Raw genomic sequence first — 6,766 nt, forward strand, 5'->3', positions numbered from 1 at the left:
CTCGCCCCCCGGGGCGCTCCGAGCGGGGTGCGTGAGCCGGGACGGAAGCGCGGAGACCCTGGGCGCGTCCCGGGCTCCCTTTGACTAGGAAGTAGAGAGGGGGGATGGGTGGCCGGCGGTGTCTGGGGGGTGTCTGGGACGGGCGAGGGGGACGGGAGGAATCGGCGTCTTCGTTTTTCGGCTCTTGGCCTGTATTTTTTTCTTTCGTTCAGGGACCCCAAGCATGTACGTTTAAGGCATGTATGCTGATGTTTGTTAAGTGTCTGTAGACTCCGATTCTGTGCGCCCTACAGGCCAGTGGATATACAGTCATCAGGTTTAACGGCTTTAATGTGCGGTGACGGCACCTGCTTCGGAAGACCAGAATCGCGCTGACTGTGACATTTTACCGTGAAAGGTTGTCCTGCGTTTTGGAAACGCCTTCACTGTGAAGGCCTGAAATTGAGGGACTGCCAATGTATTCTGGTCCTATCTTTAACCACCCGAGTTTAATCTCTGCAATCTTTTCACACCATGTTTCAGATTTATGCCAAGCTTTCTTTCAGTAAGGCAGCTCTTCATGCTTTTTCTCCAAACTTTGTTTTGAAATTGGTGGGGATGGAAAACTAATTCTGAACACACCTACAACTCTGCTGTTAGTCAGCCACTTGCTTGTAAATGCTGTCCTTTGTTTACTGCATAACGATGGAGAGACGGGCCTATAAAATTGAAGATGGTAATAGAACGCATGGCAAATCATACACAACTATTAAGTCAGATACAGACGATGATGCGATGCAAATTGGCATTCATATAATCTTAAAAAAGAACTTGTGTTAACCATTACCCGTTTTAACTAAAGTCATGGAACAGTTGTTTAAAGGTTGTTTAAGTGGATAATCAAATGAAAGAGAGGAGATTTTTTTAGTTTAAAAAAATAAGCTGATTGTATTTAACCTGTTCAGCAGCCCCCTTTTTTTTTTTTTCAACCCTTTCATTTTTCTCTATTAATGCATGGGAAATTGAAAGAAGAATTTGCTGAAAGGGGTAAAATCAAATTATTTTTAAAAAAAGTTCTGAATTACCAAATAGTCTAAGTTTGTCTTAATGCAATGTTAGGGTTGTAATCATGTGATTGAGTGCCTTACTGACACCTGTTTTGTGTGAGTGCATTAGTCTGGCAGCCCAGGTATTAATTTCTATTCTTTTTTTAGATTCTTAGTGCAACTGTACAGCTTTTGTATCTGATTCTATTTTAGTTCCTCCAAGCAAGTTGTTTTCTTCAATGTGTTATTTCCGGAGTGTTCCCCTAAACCCTAAGAAAGCATCAGCCTCTGTGGTACTTAATATCCTTTATTAGAGGTCAAGACAGCGCCATGTAAAGCAAATAAACTTCCTGTGGTTTTGTACTGATGGTCCCTGCTTGCTTTTGAACAGAAAAATTTTGTATGTTCCTTGGCAAAGCATTTGTCTTTTATTTAGTGCTTCTGCAGAGAACCTAGTCTCCCACCAAATTGGAGAATACTGCTATTTTGAATAGAGTCAGTGCAGCATTTTATTGTTTTTTTCTTGTCGTGAGCAGATACAAAACTTTTTTTCCTAAATATTGATATACAAGCAATTAAATGTTTAATCAATTTTAAATCTTTTCTTCATTGCAAGATAGTTGAAATTACAGGTACTAATAAAATATCAATCAGTACATAGTACTGTTTCTTTAGTTTCTTTCTTCTTTCTGTACTACTGTTACACTGAGTAGTGTTTCTTAGAAAAACAAAGCTATGCAGATTATGTTTTCTTGATTCATCTCAGAGGTTATTTCTCCTGAATAGCACAATCAGATAACTTCTCTGGTCAGTTTTCTCAGGCAGTTCATGGCTATTTTCTTTCTTTAGATAGTTTTCTCACTGTGCTGAGATCAAGAAGCTCTTTGTCTGTCTGTTATCTGCTTATAAGTACTTACTATTTCCTCAAGCTGTTAGGGTCAATATGTAATAAGAAAGTAAAAAAAACCCCAACCAACAACAAAAAACCCAAAACCAAACAAAAAAAGAAACCCCAACAACATGCTAAACAGACTTGGATATAAAAATGGCCAAAGGGATTATTTTTAATGTTGCTTGACCTCTTGTTCTTCTCTTTTTAAGATTTCTAAAATGTGAAGTTAGCCCATTTTGTTGTTTAAAGATGAAGTGACAAAGGCTCTTAGTGTGGGGCGGTTCTATCAGTCCAAAAGGTTTAATTGTGTCTGTAAAGTGAAGTCTTACTTTAGGATTCTTAACAGTGTAGTTTTGCGGAGTAGGGCAGGCTTCAGAAACCTATCACGTGTGTTGTGGCATGCTGTTTTTCTTTTGCCAAGTGAAATGTGCTGGAATAAACTCGATAGGAACCAGCAGTTTATTCCTTGACAGAGAGGCAAAAGGTCGTCATTGAACTGGCCATTGATATTTTGCTGGGGATGGCAGCTTTCAGTTTATACTTGCCGCCGAGTTGTGAATTCAGCTTGAGGTGGGAGATGCTGTCACACGGATGTTTCTTTTAAGTATGCTGTGGCGCTTGCTCAGTTTTGTCCATTACTGTCTTTGATATCTCTTTCATAGTTTGGTAACTTTCTTGGTGACAATATTTTTTCAGATGTAATTATGGCGTTTAGACTACAGAGTAAGGCAAAGAAATCTCTAGCTGCTTGGTTCTTCAAATGTTTTAACTGAAATAGTCAAGATTTCTAGAAATGTAACTTTTCCAAAAATGTTTGATGATCTTTACCCAAGAGCACTTTAAGAACAACAACAAAAAAAGGATGTAATATTCTCAAAGTGACTGAGGTACCGAAGATATGAAAATCAGAAGCATGGTGACTGACTTTATTAGTAATTTTTGAAGGACAGGGAGAACTACAGATTGGCAGACTAGTCTGCTTCCTTTTGAATTCCTGAAAAAAACTCTGGAACAAAAGCTATTTGTAAGCATCTAGACTATAATAGCTGACTAAAAGACAGCATCAGTCTGTCAAGGACAAATTGTTGAAGTAGTCTAACTTATTACACTGATAGGCCTACTGTATACGAGAGGATCAGTTGATATCTTATATTTGGCCTTTAATAGGACTTTTGATTCTGTTTCTCAGGATGTTTTTGTTGGGGAAGAACAGTTGGGAACAGCTACTGTTGTGATTAAGGAGGCCGGTCTCTTGTCAACTACTCTTCAGTATTTTCACAGTTTCCATAATGAAATAATGTGATTATTAAAAGTTAAGAAGGCACAAAGCTAGGAGGGATTGCAGACCTTTTTGAGTGTGGTAGTGGAAATCAAAATGCCTTGAAGATTCAGAAGCCTGTGGGAGAGGAAAGGGTACAAATGAGTAGAGCTTTGTGCCTGTGCTTAAGCAGGAGCAATCAACTACACAAATACAGGATAGAACAGTGTTGTGTTTCTTAGAGGGAAAGAATTTGGAGGGCATAATAAGCTGGAATACCTGAAGGGAACATCATGCAGGTTATACCTCCATGTAAGGTATAACAGTAAGGCACGTGAAGCAATGTTTACTCTCAGTTCAGGCCTTCTCAGGCATTAGCTGGGATACTGCGTGGGTTCCAGCTCAGCGTAGAAGGAAGTGGGTAAGCTGGGGAGAGTGTCAAGGGCAGCAATGAGAAATCTGCAGAAAGTGTGATACTAGACTGACAGGGAAGGGTTGAAGCACCGGTTACATTAGTCTGCAAAATGAACAATCTGCTGGTAAAATGCTTTCCTGTGAAGTTTGAAGAGAATAAAACTGGTACACTCTGATCTGGGATTTCTGATTAAAGGGGTATTGGAGTCCACTTTAGTGAGACCAAGGTACTGTCTTCACAGACATGCTCTACTCTTTTTAGCCCTTCTTTAAGAATGTAACATTGGAGTGTCTTTGTTGTTAAATTTGGTGCTATATAAAAGCTCTAAGAAAGTGTGTTTTTTTTTCATTCTCTGCTGTTTCATTTAGTAACTTGAGTATTTCTGTACCAGGCAGAGTAGTTAGTTAATTTGTAATGTAGATGGTCATGAGTATGGTTAGTCTTGAGGTTGGCAAGGTAATTTAATACTGTTGATAGTAGGGAGTCTCCAAGGGAATTAAGTCTGAACTGAGCCCTTTATGGTGCTTGCAAAGAGTTATTAGCTGGATTTGGACTCTGGAAGATTTCATGTCAGAATTTTGAAATGTATGTCCTATATGGGGGTAACCAGACCCCTTCCATTCACAAAATTAAAAACTTACTGATTTTGTCTATGTCTGAAACAAAGCAAGAAAATCCTAAGCCTACACAAGAGCATGTCCTTGTCTTTTATTGGTTAAGTTGTGCTTCCAGTGCCAGCGTTTCAGCTTTTGATCTTATTTGTGTTAATCCATAGCTGCCTTAATCTCCAGAAACAGAGTATGGCAATAGATACTCTTCCTTTCAGAGTGAGGAATTTGGGGATTGAGTGCACCCTCAGTAAGTTTGCAGACGACACCAAGTTGGGCGGGAGTGTTGATCTGCTCGAGGGTAGGAAGGCTCTGCAGAGGGACCTGGACAGGCTGGATCGATGGGCCCAGGCCAACTGTATGAGGTTCAACAAGACCAAGTGCCGGGTCCTGCACTTCGGCCACAACAACCCCATGCAGCGCTACAGGCTTGGGGAAGAGTGGCTGGAAAGCTGCCCAGCAGAGAAGGACCTGGGGGTGTTGGTCGACAGCCGGCTGAACATGAGCCGGCAGTGTGCCCAGGCGGCCAAGAAGGCAAATGGCATCCTGGCCTGTATCAGAAATAGCGTGGCCAGCAGGAGTAGGGAAGTGATCGTGCCCCTGTACTCGGCCCTAGTGAGGCCGCACCTCGAATACTGTGTTCAGTTTTGGGCCCCTCACTACAAGAAGGACATTGAGGTGCTGGAGCGTGTCCAGAGAAGGGCAACGAGGCTGGTGAGGGGTCTGGAGAACAAGTCTTCTGAGGAGCGGCTGAGGGAACTGGGGCTGTTTAGCCTGGAGAAAAGGAGGCTGAGGGGAGACCTCATTGCTCTCTACAACTCCCTGAAAGGAGGTTGTAGCGAGGTGGGTGTTGGTCTTTTCTCCGAAGTAACAAGCGATAGGACGAGAGGAAATGGCCTCAAGTTGCGGCAGGGGAGGTTTAGATTGGATGTAAGGAAAAATGTCTTTACTGAAAGAGTGGTGAAACATTGGAAGAGGCTGCCCAGGGAAGTGGTGGAGTCCCCATCCCTGGAGGTATTTAAAAGACGTGTAGATGAGGCGCTTAGGGACATGGTTTAGTGGGCATGGTGGTGTTGGGTTGACGGTTGGACTCGATGATCTTAGAGGTCTCTTCCAACCTCAATGATTCTATGATTCTATGATTCTATGAATTTTGTTACTTTTTGTCATTGCTTAATAGCAGCATCTTTTAAGCAGGTGAAGGTTGTGCAGTATGAGAGAACTCTTCTGAAGTAGTTCATTGATCTCAGCAGAACATTCTGTAAGGGTTCAGGAATTTCAGCCAGCTGATACTAGGGAGCCGTGTGCTAATAGTGAGAAGCTTGTCTAAATAAATGAAGAAACAGAATTACTGATAAGGAACTTACCTTTCTTTGAGCTAGCAACCAGGTTCAGAGGCAAATGCTGTTTGCCACAGGAAGACATGGCTTTATAGCCCACAGTAATATATTTTAAGGGCTGATACAAATAATTCTAGTAGCAGGGATCCCGAATACGGCTGTCCTGTTAGGCAGGATTTAGTTCACAGTAAGAGCGCCTCTCAAGCATTTAATTTCTCACCTTGTAGATTTTTTTTCATTTAAGCTATTTGTGCTGAGAGCTAGTTTTAAGTTGTTTCTGTCTAAAAATTTTGAACTGTAATTTTGAAAATGTGTATATGTTATTTCAAAACAACTCTTTGTCATCAGTTGCAGTCTTGTAAAAATTAGTATTTTTCATACAAAATTTTTTTATAAAGAAGTTTGGGGTTTTTTTCCAAATAAAAATTTTGTATTTTGAGATTACAGGAGGAACCAGGTGAAGAACAGAAAAATGTAGTTTACTTTGATAACTGCAAAATTGCTTTTGGCTTTGAAAGTGAGTTAAGTTGTGCTAGGACTTAATTCCCTCTCTATTTTAGCACATTTATATGCTTACATATAATAACATAACATGTTTATAATCTTTTTGGAAGTTCTCTCATGGTAGTAAGCTGAGTGCAGCATCTTGCACAAAAACTTTTCACCTTCTGTTTTGATAGCAACTTTTTAGGTGTGACTGTAGTAAAAAATTGTATAGGTGTGACTGATGGAGGGTATGCTGTATAATTTTTTTTGTTTACATAGCATAAGGTGTGGCTATAATGGGCACCCAAAGCTACATATGTCAGATAGTACTGCCTTAATAAAGTAGATATATAGTATTTCTTCTCCATTCATTTTTTTGGTGGAATTTGCTACTATACTATCAATACAAAAGACTGTTTTCAGAGGAAACAAGAATGGTACAATAGAATAGACAAGGACTTGCTTAGAATAAGTGATTGAGAAATAGGTTAGATGTCCTGCATTCACGATTTACAAATGATCTAGCCAAAATGTAGTACAGGCAGATAGTAAGGGGATGCTTTGACCTAACAGAAGTGCTAATAATTTGAGAAACACATGAGATGAAAGGCAGAAGATAGAAAGTAAGTGTGTGCATCTTTGATAAGAAACAGCAAGGTAACTCAAGCTATTTTCAGAATATGGGATGCTCTGTGTACAGCAGCCGATATGGAGTAAACAGACCGCTCTCCCTATTCGGAAA

The sequence above is a fragment of the Aptenodytes forsteri genome, unplaced genomic scaffold (genome assembly GCF_000699145.1).
Source record: "Aptenodytes forsteri isolate BGI_AS27 unplaced genomic scaffold, ASM69914v1 Scaffold120, whole genome shotgun sequence".
NCBI classification, from domain to species: domain Eukaryota; kingdom Metazoa; phylum Chordata; class Aves; order Sphenisciformes; family Spheniscidae; genus Aptenodytes; species Aptenodytes forsteri.